At 42.7% G+C, this 19069-nt stretch overlaps 1 long non-coding RNA gene across 2 annotated transcripts in view; it reads left to right on the forward strand.

Moving 5' to 3' along the window:
* The window catches only part of LOC144690163 (uncharacterized), a 1928633-nt gene that overhangs the window by 1820195 nt on the left and 89369 nt on the right, over positions 1 to 19069 (forward strand). Inside the window, exon 1 of one of the 2 annotated variants that reach the window (XR_013578783.1) lies at positions 12080 to 12164. The exons of the other annotated variant lie outside the window; for it this stretch is intronic. This is a non-coding gene — a long non-coding RNA (uncharacterized LOC144690163). Of the gene's footprint in view, positions 1 to 12079; positions 12165 to 19069 lie in introns of those variants that run through there. 2 annotated transcript variants of the gene reach the window in all.

The raw sequence follows: 19069 nt of genomic DNA on the forward strand, positions 1-19069 counted from the left end.
TATGACGGAATACTGTCCTCTTGTCTGGATGAGTGCAGCTCAAACAACACTCAAGAAGCTTGAAACCATCCAGGATAAAGCAGGCCACTTGATTGACACCACATCCACAAACATTTACTCCCTCCACCACCGACGCACAGTAGCAGCAGTGTGTACCATCTACAAGATGCACTGCAGAAACTCACCAACAGCCCTTAGACAGCACCTTCCAAACCCACGACCACTACCACCTAGAAGGACAAGGACAGCAGATACATGGAACCACCACACCTGGAAGTTCCCCTCCAAGCCATTAACCACCCTGACTAGGAAATATATCACCGTTCCTTCACTGTCGCTGGGTCAAAATCCTGGAGCTCTCTCCCTAACAGCACTGTGGGTGTACCTAAGCCACAGGGACTCCAGCGGTTCAAGAAGGCAGCTCACCATCACCTTCTCGAGGGCAACTAGGGATGGGCAATAAATGCTTGCCTAGCCAGGGAAGCCCACATCCCTTGAATGAAGCAAAAAACATGCCATGCATTGTTTTCTCTGGAGCTCAGCTGTTTCAACTAGCTTAATGGATGTCTGGGCTCTCAGCCAAGCATACATAATGAGGCTTCGCTGAGAGTCTAGGCAACCATTAGAATACTTAAACACCTGCAATCCTAAAGAAACATTGACAGCTGAGGCTTTGATTGACACTTTTATCAGATTGTAGTGAAATGACATTTTTTTCAACATAAGAGGAAGTTATGAATTTACGTTTTTCAATTTTTTTTACACATACAAATATACACCATAGGGTTCATTGGTTCTAGACAGTGTATAGTGGGCCAACAGGCATGGAAGTGTCGTAGCTGGGCATGGGGCTATGAGGGGCCATGGGGGCTGGGTCAAAAGCAGAAACTGTCATAGGGGGCATGAGGGGCCATGGATGGGGCATGGGGATTGTTTACAAGGTGAAGGGGCGAGGGTTGGTGGGCTTTTGTGTTTTTATTTTAGCTGGGACAAAGTCCCTTGGCACCAAGGTGGGCTTTAAATAGACTGCCTTAGCACCCAGCAGCTCCTGTGGCTGCCTCTGCACTTCTTCCTGTGTCGGCTAGCCCGACTCCAGCCTGAACACGTCCCCCAGCAATGAAGATCTCACCTTTGAGGGTGCTTTCTCCTGAGGTGGGCAACCCGAGCCGGGAGTTTTCCCGATTCCTGCTCCCCGCCTTGAGGATGAAAACCCAGGCCTGAGGCTCTGGTTCCTTTAAGATGTCATTCTAACATCCAAAATTTACACCTTTCAATCCATCTCCGACATACCATCACAAAACCTCTTAGCCAAAGTCCTGAAATAAAAGCCACCAAGAAAAGTATTTCATAACAATTTTATTCAACAGCATTTCCAATCGTGTATACAAAACTAAATGATTCACACTTGTGTATTCCCTTTACTCCTTATCTTCTGTGTGCCTTTGCTTGTCCTAATGCTCCTACGCAGTGTTACTCCAGTGGCTGCAGCTTGGCTGGAGGAAGACTGCTGACATTCACAGGAGGAGACTGCAGGTGGCCTTGCAGGATGCCGCAAGCAGGTTGAAGGCTGGCTTCAGACTGCACCACCTTGACATGGGCAGCTGAAGCATAAGCTGGCTGGCTGAGAGGCCATAGCAAGGCCACTGGCAGAATGGCAGTGGTGAGTGCATGAATGCTGGCATCCTGCGTGGTGACAGCAGGTTCATGCTCCAGTTCCAACTGGCAGTCTCCTGTGGTAATGCCCCAGAAATCCTAGTAGTCTGCTGGAGGGCAGATTGCTGGGCTGCTGTGTGAGCCTGAATATCCCTTTGAGCATTGACATCTGCAGCCGTGTATGGCACCAAACTTGGATCTCCATAATCTCAATCTGAGCTTCCACTACAGCGTTCATGTACTTTTGTCTGTGCCTCAATGGAAGCTGAGATATTGGCTACTGGATGCTGCATCGTAGCTGGATTTCCAGGTGCTCTGTTGGAGGTGGCCATCACTTCCATACTAGAAAAAATGGGCTCCATCTCTGCACAAAGCCATGTGTCAAGTTAGAGCTGAACTCCTCCATGCTCTTTGACAGTGACAATAGGCTGTCTGGCAGGGCTGCCAATATACCAAGCATCTCATTAAGCATGACCATCTGCATTCTCCTGTATGCCGTCCCCATCTAAGTCCTCATCTGAGCTTCCTGCAGCAGAACCCGTCATTGACCTCGTCATGCAATGAGCTGGCATATTAACTATCCTTTCCCCCTGGCCTGGCTGTAACCGCTATGTCCAATAACTCACCACACACAGATCCCGACTCTATACCACCTTCTAAGGTGCTCACAATACCAGCATCTGAGCGAGTGGCTCCGAGTGTCAGGCCACATGATGGTGCTTCTTCATTAGAGGTTCTGTGTGCCTGTTGCACTTCCACCTTCGGGCTGTAGTAGCTGGCCAGGTGGTGGTTCTTGGATATCTGAAAGCAAAAATGCAAAAAGGGAGGGTTGGAGCGAGGATAACAAGAGGTCACACCATTTATAGCTTGCACATCATGCCAGATAGCTGGATAAAGGTAATTTGGGATTTGAGAAGTGGTAGGAATCTACCATCAACCTGAATGTTCTCAGTGACATCTGATACATGGATTCTGTCACAGCCGGCCTCATAATGGGGAGCACCCTCTCCTCCATAGGGTTAGGTGATGCCTACCCCTCCAACTCTGCTGTGCTCCCTCCTATTGTGGGCCATCTTGTGATTCTATAATTCTGTACTGCAAGAGAGAAGAAAGAATGTCAGTGAGTATGTTACAGTTTGCTTGGGTGATGTTCCTGCCATAGCTGAACAGCTGGAGGTATGCAGAATCAGCGAGAGGTGTAAGTGAGCCTGGGAGCATTGGTAAGTGTGTGAGGGTGAGATGGAATGTTTGGAAGGTGATCTGAGTCCTGATTGTTGGAGACTTCTGTTGGGTGAGTTGTGGGGATGGTGTCCATGAGCAGCATGAGAGGTTGGCGGAGTGCTGGGTCAGAGATGTCATGTGAAGACGCATTCACTGATTTGACCATGCATGTGAGGTCAATGAACTTCTTACAGGCTGGCTGCTAGACTTTAGGAATTGACCTCCTTGGCCACCTGCCCCCATTCCCTTCTCAGGGCAAGCCTTAAAGGTCTCCTGGCCCCCTGCAGAGATATTGTGTCTTTCTCCTTTTCCACCTGCTGTACTAATGGCTCCAGCACCATATCAAAAAGCCTGGAAGCCATCTCTCATGCCCAGTGTTCTATTTTCTGCATTTTTGCTACTCTTGAAGCCTTCCACAGTCTGCAACAACGTCTGTGCAATGAATGTAAGCCCCCTTTAAGAGAGGCAGGCTGCCTTTGGCAGACAAATTTTAAAAAATAATCAGACAACTGACAGTGTGGGCTGTCACACAGCAAGGCACAGTATGTTTTGTGAATAGAATAGCCTCTATTAATGTAATGGTACATAATTTAACATGCCAAATATTAGATTTTGCGAATCAATCTTAAAAATAATTAATAATGTATGTGCATTTGCGGCGTCTTATTAATTGAGGAGAGTATGGAACATAGGATCAGGAGTAGGCTGTTCAGCCCCTCAAGTCAGTTCCACCATTCAGTTAGATCATGGTTGATCTGTACCTTAATAACTCTATCTACCCACCTTCGTTCAGTAATTTGTAATTAATTTGCCTATCAAAAATCTAGCAATCTCAGTTTTGAACTTTTCAATTGATGTAGCCACACCAGCTCTTAGAGGTGAAATCTGGGGGATCAGGAAGTTGATGAAGAGTTCCAGATTCCCATTACACTTGATATGAAGAAGGGCTTTCTGACATCATCCCTGAATGATGAGACTCTAATTTTTAGGTGATGTGCCCTTGTTCCAAGCTCCCTCACCAGAGGGAATAATTTCTCTTTATCTACCCCATCAACCACCTTAAACACCACAGTGTGGACAGCTGAAGAGCGAGATAGAGGAAGGAGTGTTCCTTTGGAATAATCCTCAAGTTTTGTAAAACATTACATACTGATCAGTATTGCTAATGAAGTATGCTTTTTATAGTTTTAGGTATATCATTCTATACCAATTTGCAGTTACTTTCCTCCCTTTCTGTTGGATTACACATTGACATGCATCATTCATCAGTCAGGTAGGCAAGTCAATCACAAACCTTTGCAATTGACTGTTGGATGACCAAAAGATTTTGGGTTGACTCCACCTCCTGTTTTACCACTGTACCTGTGTAAGGTTTTTGCTCACCACTTAGTGATTGCCCTCAAACCATCTGTATCACTTTTATTTAAATGCATTGCAAAATAGTACTTGCATTTAGATGGCACCCTGTCACATGCAAAAATCCCAAAGCACTTCACCCAAGAATTACTTTTGAAAATGCACTCTTGTCCTTTATGCAAGTTTTAGGGGAGGCAGTGGCATAGTGGTATTGTCATTGGGCTAGTAATCCAGAGACCCAGGGTAATGCTCTGGGGACCCGGGTTTGAATCCCACCATGGCAGATCGTGAAAATTGAATTAAATTTTAAAAAAACCTGGAAATAAAAGCGTAATGATGACCATGAAATCATTGTCGATTGTCATAAAAACCCATCTGGTTCACTAATATCCTATAGGGAAGGAAATTTCCATCCTTAGCTGGCCAGGACTACATGTGACTCCAGACCCACAGTAATGGGGTTGACTCTTAAATGCCCTCTGAAAAGGCCTAGCAAGCCACTCAGTTGTATAAATGCTACAAGATCTAAAAGAAATGGCACTGTGGGTGTACCTACGCCACTTGGTTGCAGTAATTCAAGAAGGCAGCTCGCCACCACTTTCTCAAGGGCAACTAGAGATCGGCAATAAATGCTGGCCTAGCCAGCGATGCCCACATCCCATGGACAAATTTTTAAAAAGTGTTGTGCAATCAGTAACTTCCCACAAATAATAATGAGGCACAAAAAAACAATTCAAATGTTTTTTTTACTGAGAGGAGCGTTGGCTGGCACACCAGGGGAACCTCTCTGCTCCTCTTCAAATCGTGTCCTGGGATCTTTAATTTCCACTGGCAGATAGGACTTCAGTTTAATATTTCACCCGAAAGACATTTTCACTCTTGTTTGAATTCTGTGTGATTTTGTATTACTGTTGCCGCACCTGGTTCTCTGTTTCACTCTTTTTCTGACCTGTGCTAAAAAGATCAGGCGATGATAATTTTTAGCTAATTAAACAACCACAAAAGCATTTGTTTACTGCAATGGAGATTTGTAGTTAAGTCCGTGAATTATCTTCAGTCCCACAACGTGACACAAGATCATTATAAACAACCAGTCCACACAAATATAGTAGGGCTAAATTTCAGTTTTAGAATCGTCGTATGCTAATTGGATTAAAATAAGATTTCATTTATGAGATTGCCTGCATTGCGCACAATCCACTAGTACTAATTTACATACATTGGAAATCAGTTGGTGCCCCTTTTAAAGCAATATGGTGCTGCTAATTACCTCGCCAACTGGCATCAGCTGTGCGACAGTATATTCAGACTAAGTACCCACACTGGGAGAAATTACTTTTCTCACACTAATTTGAATATTTAACATGTGAAGTGAGGAACCTTTACTTTTGTAGAACTTGGTCTAGACAAGCTATTGGCAAAGCCAACAATTTTGTCATGTGCCAGATGGCTGCAGGCTCTATACAGGTAGAAGTATCCAGCTTCCCTGAATGACAACATCCAATATAAAACACAGATTAATGGCATGTCTCTTGTAATATTAGAATGACTATTCAAACAATAGGGTTCATTTGAAGACTGCCTGTTCTTACATAGTTGATTAAAATGTCAGTGTCTGACATCCTCATGAAGTACACCACTGTTTATTGTACAGAAGAAGCAATGAAAACTCTTCACGGCTTATTGATTGTTTAATGGACTTCCTCACTGCATCCTATCTGCACGCGTCGAAGTTATCAAAAGGTGTCAGATTATTTGATTCTTCCACCTGAAGGATGGAAATTACGTTGATGTAATTAACATGGCTGAGAAAGTTGCACTTCCTAAAACCTAAAGCAACTGAGGATGATTGCATGAACTGCAGAACAATTCAAAAGTTCCCACAAAATGCCAGTGGTGGAACTTCCATATATCTCTACCTTTGAAACTTTTCACTTAGACGCAGTAGTCATCTGGATCCCCACCTACATGTGGCAAAGTAGAGTTATCACGTGAAGCACTGACCTCTACCTAGCAGAGGCAAAATAGCAGCTCTCTGACACTTAACCCTGTCTCCCCCTGGACCATGACCCCCACCACCGAACATCAAACATTGTTTCCAGGGGTGTCACTGACCTCTTCTCCTCTGGAGATCTTACCTCCATGACCTTCAGTTTCAAAGTCCCCCAACGCCAACAGCCTAATTCTACCTCCTTATCAAAATCCACAGGTGTGGCGACCCTGGTAGACCCATCATTTCACCCTGTTCCTGCCTCACCATCACTTGCCCAGCGATGTTGAAAGATACATTAAGCCATGTCAAGGTTCAGTTGAATTTTTTTTATTTCTGCTTGGGATGTGCTTGGCCAGCATTTAATCCCCATCCTCAGTTACCCTTCTTGAACTGCTGTAGTTCATGTGATGTAGCTATATTCACAGCACTGATAGGGAGGAAGTTCCAGGTTTTTGACTCCAGCAACAGTGCTGCTGATGTCAGTTCCAAGTCAGGATGGTGTGTGGCTTGGAGGGGAACTTGCAGGTGGTGGTGTTTTTATGCACCTGCATCTCTTGTCCTGCTAGGTGGCAGAGGTTGTGGGTTTGGAAGGTGCTGTCGAAGGAGCCTTGAAGAGTTGCTGCAGTGCATCTTGCAGTTGGTAGACACTGTTGCCACTGCGTGCCAGTGATGGAGGGAGTGAATGTTTAAGGTGATGGATCAGATGCCGATCAAGCAGTCTGCTTTGCCTTGAATGGTGTCGAGCTTCTTGAGTGTTAGGGACAGCACTCATCCAGCCCAGTGGAGAGCATTCCATCAGACACCTGTTTTGTGGATGGTGGTCAGGCTTTGAAGAGTCAGGAGATGTGTTACTTATCTCAGAATTCCCAGGTCCAGATTTCATGGTCCTAACTGGGGCCAACCAGAGTCAGGACCAGAAAAAAGGATGGCCAAGTGAGGTGACTGGGGGTCCCTCTCCATATCTGCCCTCAGCCACTTTCGCAAGGGCAAGGGAGGGAGTGGACCCTGGAACCGGCCCTCTCTGATTAAGGAATCACATGACAGTGTTGTGGGCTCATTGAGAGTCCACCCCAGGAAGTTTTTCCAATCTTCACAGGGGCGGCCGGACTTTAGCAGCTGTCGGATTTAACAGCAGCTGCTTGGAGGCAAGAACCTTGGATGGGAGATGGGGTCTCGATTGAATGTCTCATCCAAAAGAAGGCACTGCCAACAGTGCAGTATTTCCCCAGTAGTGTGCTGGGAGCATCAGCTTAGATTTCTTGCTCTATCTCTGGGACCGGGGCTCAAACTCAGAACTCTCTGATTGAGAGACAAGAGTGCTAGCCACTGAACCGCACTGACGTCTCTGTAGAAGTGGTTGGAATTTGATTGGGTTAAAATCATGCCCTTTGTGTCATATATGTACATATATAAATATATTTCAATGCATCTTTCTGGTATGAATTCTGCATTGGGGAAAATGAAAGGCAGTGCTTGTGAATAACAGCAGCTATAATTGTGTAAAGCAATATATGTGAACAGCAGTAGATGTAATTGTGCAAAACACGGGTGCAGAATAACAGATATAATTGTGTAAGACAGCATGTGTGAACTGTAATAGTTGTTTTGTCAGCTTTTTGAATGATATATATTTTGTGAAAAATCTATCTTGAACCTCAGCATCACAGTATCTTTACAGTGCAGAAGGAGGCCATTCGGCCCATCAAGTCTGCACTGGCTCTCTGAAAGAGCATTCCACCTAGTCCCACCCTCCTGCCTTATCCCCGTAACCTTGCACATTCTCTCTTTTCAGATAGTACTCCAGATGATGCCTAACTAGTGCCTTATACAGGTTCAACGTGACTTCCTTACTCTTGTACTCAACACCCCTATTAATAAAGCCAAAGATACTATATGCTTTATTAATTGCTCTCTCAACATGCCCTGCCATCTTCAATGACTTATGTACGTATACACTGAGGTCCCTCTGTTCCTGCATCTCCTTTAGAGGTCCACTCTTTAGTTTATACTGTCTCACCATATTGTTCCTGCCAAAACGAATCACATCACACCTCTCTGCATTGAATTTCATCTGCCACTTGTCTGCCCAATCCACCAACATGTCTATGTTCTTTTGAAGTTCGAGACTATCCCCATCAGAGTTGACAACATTTCTAATCTTCGTATCATCTGCAAATTTTGAAATCATGCCCTGCAGATCACAGTCTAGCTCATTAATATATATCAGCAAGAGCAAGGGTCCCAACACTGACCCCTGAGGAACTCCACTACAAACCTTCCTCCAATCTGAAAAACAGCCATTTATCACTACTCTCTGTTTCCTGTCACTCAGCCAGCTTCTTATCCAAGTGCCTATTTTCCCTTTTATGACCTAGAATTTTGCTCACAAGTCTGTTGTGTGCCACTGTATCAAATGCCTTTTGAAAATCTATATCCGCCACATCAGCAGTGTTTCCTTTATCAACCTTCTCTGTTACCTCCTCAAAAGACTCTAGCAAGTTAGTTAAACATGATTTTCCCTTGATGAATCCATGCTGGCTTTCCTTAACATCCTGCATTTGTCTAAGTGATTATTGATTTTATCCTGTACTATAGTATCTAGAAGTTTCCATACCACTGAGGTCAAACTGACTGGTCTGTAGTTGCCAGCTTTATCCTTGCACCCCTTTTTGAACAAGGGTGTAACATTCGCAGATCTCCTGTCCTCTGGCGCCTCCCCTTTTCTGCGTTCCCATTTCTTATGTTCTTAATTACTTATTTATTCATATAAAACTTAGAAATGGAATACATTATGATCTTAGAGATTTTCATGAAGTAATTTTTGTTTACAACAACAGCAGCTGGTATTTATATTGCGCCTTTAACACAGTGAAAGTATGCCTCATAGGAGCGTTATAAAACAAAATTTCACACCAAGGATCATAAGGAGATATGAGAGCAGATGAACAAAAGCTTGGTCAAAGAGGTAGGTTTTAAGGAGCGTCTTAAAGGAGGAAAGAGAAGTAGAGAAGTGGAGAGGTTTAGGGACAGAATTTCAAAAGTTGGAGCCTTAGTGACTGAAGACACAGGTGGAGTGATTAAAATTGGGGATGCTCAAGAGGCCGCAATTGGAGAACTGCAGTTACCTTGGAAGGTTGTTGGGCTGATTGAGATTATAGACAAAGAAAGGTGTTTGGAAACAAGGTTGAGAATTTTTAAATTGAGGCATTGCTTAACCTGGAGCCAGTGTAGGCCTGTGAGGGGTGATGGAGGAACAGGACTCGGTGTAATTAAGGACAAGGACAGCACAGTTTTGGATGCACATCAAGTCTACATAGGGTAGAACCTTGGAGGCCAGTCAGAATTGTATTGGAATAGTCAAGTCTGGAGGTAACAGAGGCATGGATGAGGGCTTCAGCAGTAGATCAGCTGTGGCACAGGGGCAGTAGGCAATACAATGTAAATTTACGTTAAAAAAATTGAAAGATGAAAAATTCTCTACTGGTGTGCTCCTAGCCTGTACGGGGAGGACATTTTAGTGGATTAATTTTGAGAAGTAAAACATTTACCCATATATGCTTTTAGGAAAAATTAGAAGTAGAAACTGCCTGATGCCAGTGTTGGGTGTATTTCAAGGTGCAAAGAGGCCAAGATGGTATATTGTTCCAGAGCTTCCAGACTCTAGAAGCCCTGAAAAACTGTTGTGCCCTGAGGCACTATCCCAGTGCTGACTCATCATAATACATCATATAAGAGACAACATCAAGGTCAATGGTATCTGAGTAAGTCAATGGTATTAATGGTAAAAGCAAAAAACTGTGGATGCTGGAAATCCAAAACAAAAATAAAAATACCTGGAAAAACTCAGCAGGTCTGGCAGCATCTGCGGAGAGGAACACAGTTAAAGTTTCGAGTCCGTATGACTCTTCAACAGAACTAAGTAATAATAGAAAAGAGGTGAAATATAAGCTGGTTTAAGGGTGGGTGTGTGGGACAGGTAGAGCTGGATAGAGGGCCAGTGATAGGTGGAGATAACCAAAAGATGTCATAGACAAAAGGACAAAGAGGTGTTGAAGATAGTGATATTATCTAAGGAATGTGCTAATTAAGGGTAGAAAGCAGGACAAGCAAGGTACAGATAGCCCTAGTGGGGGTGGGGTGGGGTGAAGGGAAGGGATCGAAATAGGCTAAAAGGTAGAGATAAAACAATGGATGGAAATACATTTAAAAATAATGGAAATAGGTGGGAAAAGAAAAATTTATATAAATTATTGGGGGAAAAAAGGGGGGATCGGAAAGGGGGTGGGGATGGAGGAGAGAGTTCATGATCTAAAATTGTTGAACTCAATATTCAGTCCGGAAGGCTGTAAAGTGCCTAGTCAGTATTAATGGTATCTGAATAAGTCAAATTTCATTTTATTAACTGGCATTCTGAAATTTTTATTGGACAGTGTTCGATGAGCCTATCCCTCATTCTATGAAAACCATAAATAAGTGGCCTTTACATACATTCCTTTACCTAGGTATTTGAAATTTATCCCTGACCAGTTTTAAATTTGAGAATACACAGCAAGATAAATAAACAAGATATATCAATTGGAGTTGATTACCCTGGTATTCAGCAGTATTGATGTTGGGAGTGGGGTTTAATTGCACTGTGCAAGGTCTTGCAATTTGTTAGCAGTCCGGTAGGTAGTGTGAAGAATAGTGGCACATGCCTTGAAGACAAAGCTGTGATGATTCAATCACTGGTAATTGTAATGAATATGGAAGTTCAAATGTGATGGACAGGTATAATTGAAACAGCGTGTGGTAAATGGAAACTCTTAGAGGAAGTATTATTGAACTCAAAAAGCAAATGTGCAGCATGCACAAAACCCTAATATTGCAAGTCAATCTGCCATACCTTTGCACATAAAGGAGCCGATTTTCCTTGAAATGTCTAGAAAGCATTTTGAAAGAATTTTGGAAGCCCGGTGACCAGATTGCGCTATTCTGCAGTGGGCATCAAAGTGTACATAGGAAAATATCATTTTAAATGTGAAGAAAGAAATGAATGTTGGGGAAACATTGATGCATAGAGTGCGGCAAAAATGTGACAATAGGAGGTAAAGTGACACAGACAGAAAGTGTGTACAAATAAATTGCATAGTTTGACTAATGTAACCCTAAACATAATGTGAATATCCAAAAGCATTAGGAACTATTTTAAAAATTGAATGTTTCCAAAACACTGCATTGATTCTATCAAAAAAAGAGAGAAAAAGTTACTGGAGAATTTTTTTCTATTTCCGTCTGAACTCTTTCCAACCAAGCGCTAACATATTCTTGCACTTTGCCATGTCGCTTGTCTGGAGCTCATGTGTTGTGTTTGTTTACCATTTGATATGAAATGCACCACAAGAGAAAGTGGCTTCATCAGCTTTTAATTCCTGCTCAGAATCTGTTCAGCTGCATCACTAGGCAACTGAGAGATTTTTTTCTTGTGAGCTGGCAATCTCCAGAATACTTTGTGTCTGCTATGACCTTGTTTGAAAAAAAGGAAAATGAAAGGTCAGTCCCAGTTCAGTAGGGTTAGACACTGGGCAAGGAGACTGTATTGCAGAGCATTCAGTGTGTGTCACTTTCCATTAATCACAGTTCTTTTCCCTTCATGAAGTGCCAGCAGATAATTGGCACTAAATGCAATTTGCAACACCCTCCACTGTGGCAGAAAGAACAGAAATGGGTGAACAGATGAAAATCTTGTTTAGCTTTCAGGCAGCAAGTGTTTGCTATTCAAGGGTGCATCATGCATAAACATTGATTTAGGCGTGGGTTGACACTTAAAGGCTTTTGCTGTTTACAGGATGCCCTAATAGTCACGCTGTGTGACAGCCAAGGGCAAACTCTTTCAGCTGCTTCTGAAGTTTAAATTCCATTTATATGTTCCAGTATGAACTGGGATCTATCTTACCAAATGGTGAGTAGCTGAGAGGTTGAGGGAAAATTCGAATGAGGGTGAACAATTACTAATGCCTAATGGAATGTTCTTGTATTAGACACAGTTTTAACATGTTTCATGAATGTAATCCTCACAGCTCTCTGTTATAAAATAATACTGAAGTGGTTCCACATAATATTTTCAATATTAACTACAAACTATACTATAACATTGAGTTTCAATATCTGGAATTACTCCATCCTGAGTAAAGCATGAAAGCTCAAATTGCATTCATGCATAATGTACTAAAAGGGACCAATAACTTGAGGTACAGATCAAACACGACTTAACTGAATGGTGGGATAGGTTTGAGGGACTCAATGTACAACTCTTCTTCCCGTGTTTCTCTTATAATTCTGCAACGAAATAAACATAATCTACCAAGAGAGTTCAATTTTTTTGCATAACTTGCAATAACTTATGTAGCAATGATATTTATACAATTCTGACCCTGTGTGCAACCTGGATTTTGATTGTTGCTCGGTGTGCTTTCGGCTGCCTAGGCCTTAAACTCTGAAATTACTTCCCTAAACCTCAGCGACTATATTTTTAAGGCACTATATGTAAATGCAAGTTGTTGTTGTTGGTTTGGAGGGAATTCTTCCAGTAAGTGTTAAAATGGAAAAAATATATATACCCTCAAGAATCCAAGACTTGTGCCTTCCACCACAGTCTTTCACACACTCTTAGGACCATATTTTTGTTATTGAGGTGGGTGGCTTGAGTCGGGAAACTTCCCAACTCGCCAGACTCACCTTGGTTAAAAAGTCCACCCGAAACGCATGATTTTCGCTCCAGGGTGGGGGCAAGTGCAGGATAGAGTTGGGGATGCCGACCCCAGAAGCAATGGTAGGTGGCCACAGGGGCAAATGACTGCTGAGGCAGGTTGGTGGGAAGGCCTACCTCAGTACTCTGGGAATTCATCTCAAGTTGTTTTATAAGTTTTAAGGCCCTCTATAGCCCTCAGCCCTCACACCCTCTCACCCCCAACCCACTGCTCCATGTCCTCTCATACCCTCCATGATAGTGCAATTCATACCCCCACCACTCCCTATGCCCCTTCATAATCCCCCATGCCACCTCCATAGCCACTCACCCAGTAGCAACCATGGGCAGACATCAGGAATCAAGTGGAAATGAATAAAAAAAACTTTATCAATAGAGCTATAATGGTTGGCTGTTCAAAATATATGCTAAGGGCCCAATTTACATGGAGCCAGGAAGACTCCATGGTCCTTTAAAAATGGCAGACAGGACCTAGATGTGAAAGTATCACCCCCATTTCCAACATCCAGTTTTTTGCGAGTGGGGAAATGAGGTGGGGTGTGATTCACACATGAGGGGAACTCAAACTCAGTGGAGCCATTTGAACTTGTTGCTTAACCTACAGTGTGGGGGTCACTAATTGATGGAGATGATGTAGATGCTCTTGAAGGATGGATAAATTCTGTTTAAGTGTTGTGATAGTAGTTTTTTTTAATGCCCTCCTTTAAACTTAAAAAAAGAGTTTAAAAAAACCCTGCTGGACTGCTTTGATTGACGAAGGAAATGTCAGTTTGCTCATACATACATGATAGTGAAAAAAACTTCCATTCATGAAACCCATTCAAAACTTTTAAATCTCCTCAAGTGCTTAATCTCTTATAAAAAAAAATTAAAAACTGCTCACTGATACTCAGTTTTGGTTCCACCAGGATCACTCAGGTCCTGACTTCATTACAGCCATGATTCAAACATGGACAAAAGAGATGAACTCGAGAAATGAAATGAGAGTGACTGCCCATGACATCAAGGCAGCATTTGACCAAGTGCGGCATCAAGGACCCTGAGCAAAACTGGGGTCAATGGGGATCAGGGGGAAAACTCTCCACTGGTTGGAGTCAAACCTAGCACAAAGGAAGATGGTTATGCTTGTTGGAGGGCAATCATCTTAGTTCCAGGACACCACTGCAGGAGTTCCTCAGGGTAGCGTCCTAGCCCCAACCATCTTCAGCTGCTTCATCAATGACCTTCCTTCCATCATAAAGTCAGAAGTAGAAATGTTGCACAATGTTCAGCACCATTCATGACTCCACATATACAGACGCAGTCCATCTGCAAATGCAACAAGACCTGGACAATATTCAGGCTTGGGCTGACAAGTAGCAAGTAACATTCACACCACACAAGTACCATGCAAAGTCCATCTCCAATAAGAATCAAACCATCGCCCCTTGACAGTCAATGACATTACCATCGCTGAAACCCCCAGTATTAACTTCCTGGGGGTTAACATTGACCAGAAACTGAACTGAACTAGCCATATAAATACTATGACTACAAGAGCAAGTCAGAGGCCAGGAATTCTGTGGCAAGTAGCTCACCTCCTCACTCCCCAAATCCGGTCCACCATTTACAAAGCACAAGTTAGGAGTGTGATGGAATATTCTCCACTTGCCTGGATGAGTGCAGCTCCAAAAACACTCAAGTAGCTTGACACCATCCAGGACAAAGCAGCCCACTTGATTGGTACCACATCCACAAACATTCACTCCCTCCACCACCAACGCACAGTGGCAGCAATGTGTACCATCTACAAGATACACTGCAGGAACTCACTAAGGCTCCTTACACGGCACCTTCCAAACCCACAAACAGTACCATCTAGAAGGACAAGGGCAGCAGACACATAAGAACACCACTACCTGGAAGTTCTCCTCCAAGCCTCCCACCATCCTGACTTGGAAATATCTCACCGTTCCTTCACTGCAACTGGGTTATAATCCTCAAACTCCCTTCCTAACACCACTGTTATTGTATCTACACCACAGGGACTGCAACGGTTCAAGAATGCAGCTCACCACCATTTTTAGGGATGGGCAATAAATGCTGCCCTAGCCGCATCCCATGAATGAATTTTAAAAATGCAAACTTCTATTCAGACCCCATATCAAAGACAGCTAACCCTTTAATAGACTCTTTAAACTGTCAATCGAATTCTGAACTCCGAAACCCCAAGAGAAAATTGTAGCTTTTGAAACCCAGCCAAGCACTCATAATGACATAATGATAGCCCTTGGGAAAATATCAGCAAAGAACTTTATTGATGATTTTTTTCTAACCGCCTGTTAATCAAAGCAATCCAGCAGAGGTTTTTTTTTAAACTTTCATAGATAGTTGCAGTCTTTTTTTAAGCTTAAAGATTGGGCTAGTTGAAAAAAACTTCAATCAGGACACTTAATCAGACCTTATCCACCCTTCATTTACATCTACTCCATTAATTAGTGACTCCCACACTGTGGTTTAGAAGAATGAGAGGCGACCTTATTGAAACATTTAAGATTCTTAGGGTGCTTGACAGGGTAGATGCTGAGAGGTTGTTTCCCCTTGTGGGAGAGTCTTGGACCAGAGGGCATAATCTCAAAGTAAAGGGGCGTGCATTTAAAACAGAGATAAGGAGGAATTTCTTCTCTCAGAGGATAGTGAATCTGTGGAATTCTTTACCACAGAGGGTTGTCGAGGCTGTATCGTTAAGTATATTCAAGGCTGACATTGACAGATTTTTAATCTGTAGTAAGGGAATCAAGGATTAGGGGGAAAAGGCAGGAAAGTGAAGTTGAGGATTATCAGATCAGCCATGATCTCATTGAATGGCGGAGCAGACTCAATGGGCAGAACAGCCTACTTCTGCTCCTACATCTTATGGTCTTATCATCATATGTCTCATTCTTCTAAACTCCAATGAGTACAGGCCCAACCTACTCAACCTCTCCTCATACGAAAATCCCTCCATACCCGGAATCAACCTCGTGAACCTTCTCTGGACTGCCTCCAATACCAGTGTATCTTTTCTTAGATAAGGGGACCAAAACTGTTCACAGTATTCTAGGTGTGGTCTAACTAGTGACTTGTATAGTTTTAGCAAGACTTCCCTATTTTTATACTCCATTCCCTTTGAAATAAAGGCCAACATTCTATTTGCCTTCCCTGTTGCCTGTTGAACTTGTGTTAGCTTTTTGGGATTCATGCACAAGGACTCCCAAATCCCTCTGTGCTGCAGCCTTCTGCAATCTTTCTCCATTTAAATAATATTCAACTCCTCTATTCTTCCTGCCAAAGTGCATAACCTCACATTTTCCCACATTATATTCCATCTGCCACTTTTTTGCCCACTTACTTAACCTGTCTGTATCCCTCTGTAGACTCCTGGTGTCATCCTCACCACTTGCCTTCCCACCTATTTTTGTCTCATCTGCAAATTTGGCGATAGTACATTCACTTCCCTCATCTAAGTCATTAACACATAATGTAAATAATTGTGGCCCCAGCACTGATCCCTGTGAAACTCCACTAGTTACAGGTTGCCAACCTGAAAATGCCCCACTTACCTCAACTCTCTGTTTTCTAATAGTTAGCCAATCCTCTATCCATGTTAATATACTACCGCCAACACCTGGGCTCTTCTTAAGTAGCCTTACATGTGGTACCTTATCGAACGTCTTTTAGAAATCCTAATATATTACATCGACTGGTTCCCCCTTTATCTATCCTGCTTATTACCTCCTCAAAGAATTCTAATAAATTTGTCAGGCACGATTTCCCCTTCATGAAGCCATGCTGACTGCTTGATTAGATTATATCATTCTAAATGCTCTGCTATTACATCCTTTATAATAGACTCTAACATTTTCCCAATGACGGATGTTAAGCTAACTTTGGGGGTTGGTGGCATAATGAAATTGTCACTGGACTGTTAATCCAGAGACCCAGGGTGATGCTTTGGGGACCTGGGTTCGAATCCCACCATGGAATTTGAATTCAATAAAAATCTAGAATTAAAAATCTGGTGATGACCATGAAATCATTGCCAATTGTTGTAAAAACCCATCTGGTTCACTGATGTCCTTTAGGGGAGGAGATCTGCCATCCTTACCTGGTCTGGCCTCGATGCGACTCCAGACCCACAGCAATGTATTTGACTCTTAAATACCCTCTGAACAAGGGCAATTAGGGATAGGCAATAAATACTGGCCCCGCCAGTGACATCCACATTCCATGGACGAATAAAAAATAACCGGACTGATGTTAATTCTCCAGTCCTCTGGCAAAGCCTCTGTATATGTGGAGGATTGTAAGATTATGATCAGTGCCTCTACAATTTCCACTCTTACGTCCCTCAGTATTCTCAGTTGCATCTGATCTGGTTATGGCGTCTTGTCAACTTTAAGTACAGCTTTTCTAATTCCCACTTTTTGTCAAATTTCAGTCCATCCAGTGTCTCAACTACCTCGTCTTTCACTACAACTTTGGCAACATCTTCCTTGTTGAAGATAGATGCAAAATACTCAGTCTGACTCCATAAACAAATCCCCTTTTTTAGTCTCTAATTGCCCCACTCCTCTCTTTCCCTTCCTTTTACTACTTATATGTCTATAGAAGACCTTTGGATTCATATTTATGTTGCTTGCCAGCCTCTTTACAGACTTTCTCTTTGCTGCTCTTATTATTTTTTCACTTCCCCTCTGAACTTTTTACATTCAGCCTGGTTCTCACTTGTGTTATTATTTACTTGGGCCAGATCTGTTCTTATCCCCTTGAAATTGGCCTTCCCCCAATTAATTATTTTTACTCTGGATTGCTCTTTGTCCTTTTCCATTGCTAACTTAAACCTTATGATACTATAATCACTGTCGGATAAGAATCACTGACATATGTGCAGTATAATGTGGGAAAATGTGAACTAGTCCGCTTTTGGCAGGAAGAACAGAAAAGCAGAATATTATTTAAATGGAGGGAGATTGCAGAACTCTGAGGTACAGAGGGATCTGGGTGTCCTGATACAGGTATCAGGACAAGTTAGGATGCAGGTGCAGCAAGTGATTTGGAAGGCAAATGCAATGTTGGTGTTTATTGCAAAGGAAATGGAATATAAAAACAGGATGTTTTACTTCAGTTGTAGAAGGCATTGGTGAGACCACATGTGGAGTACTGAGTACCATTTTGGTCTACTTTCTTAGGAAAGTATATAAATGTGTTAGAAGCAGTTCAGAGAAAGTTCACTAGACTGATAGCTGGGCTGGAGGAAAGGTTGGACAGGCTGGGCCTGTATCCATTTGAGTTCAGAAGATTGAGAGGCAATCTTATTGAAACATAAAAGACCCTGAGAGGACTTAATAGAGTGGATACTGGAAGGATGTTTCCCCTTGTGGGAGAGATTAGAACTAGGGGACATAGCTTAAAAATAAGGGGTCGCCCATTTATGATGGAACTGAGAAGAAATTATTTCTCTCAAAGAGTCGCGAGCCTTTGGAACTCTCTTCCCAGAGAGCAGTGGAGGCAGGGTGATTGAATATTTTTAAGACAAAGATAGATAGATTCTTGACTAACAAGGGAGTCAAAGGTTATCAGGAGTAGGCGGAATTTGGAGTTGAGGCCACAGTCAGAGCAGCTATGACCTTATTGAATGCAGAGCAGGTCCGAATAGCCTACTTCTGCTCCTAGTTCGTATATTCGTATGTATGTTCACATGTCCCCTAAATGTTCCTGTACCGACTTTGGATCCACTGTTCCACCTCATTCCCTAGAATCAAATCCGCAAGGCCGCCTTGCTCATTGGACTGGAAATAGACTGATGAAAAAATTCTCCTGAACACACTTTGAAAACTTGTCCCCTTCTCTGCCCTTTAAACTTAATATTCCAGTATAAGAATAATTAAAATCACTCATTATAACTACTCTATGGTTTTTGCACCCCTATGTAATTTCAAACAAAGAACAAAAGAAAAGTACAGCACAGGAACAGGCCCTTCGGCCCTCCAAGCCTGCGCCGATCATATTGCCTGTCAAACAAAACATTTTGCACTTCCAGGATCCGTACCCCTCTATTCCCATTCTATTCATGTATT

This window comes from Cetorhinus maximus, chromosome 2 (assembly GCF_964194155.1).
Source record: "Cetorhinus maximus chromosome 2, sCetMax3.hap1.1, whole genome shotgun sequence".
NCBI lineage: Eukaryota > Metazoa > Chordata > Chondrichthyes > Lamniformes > Cetorhinidae > Cetorhinus > Cetorhinus maximus.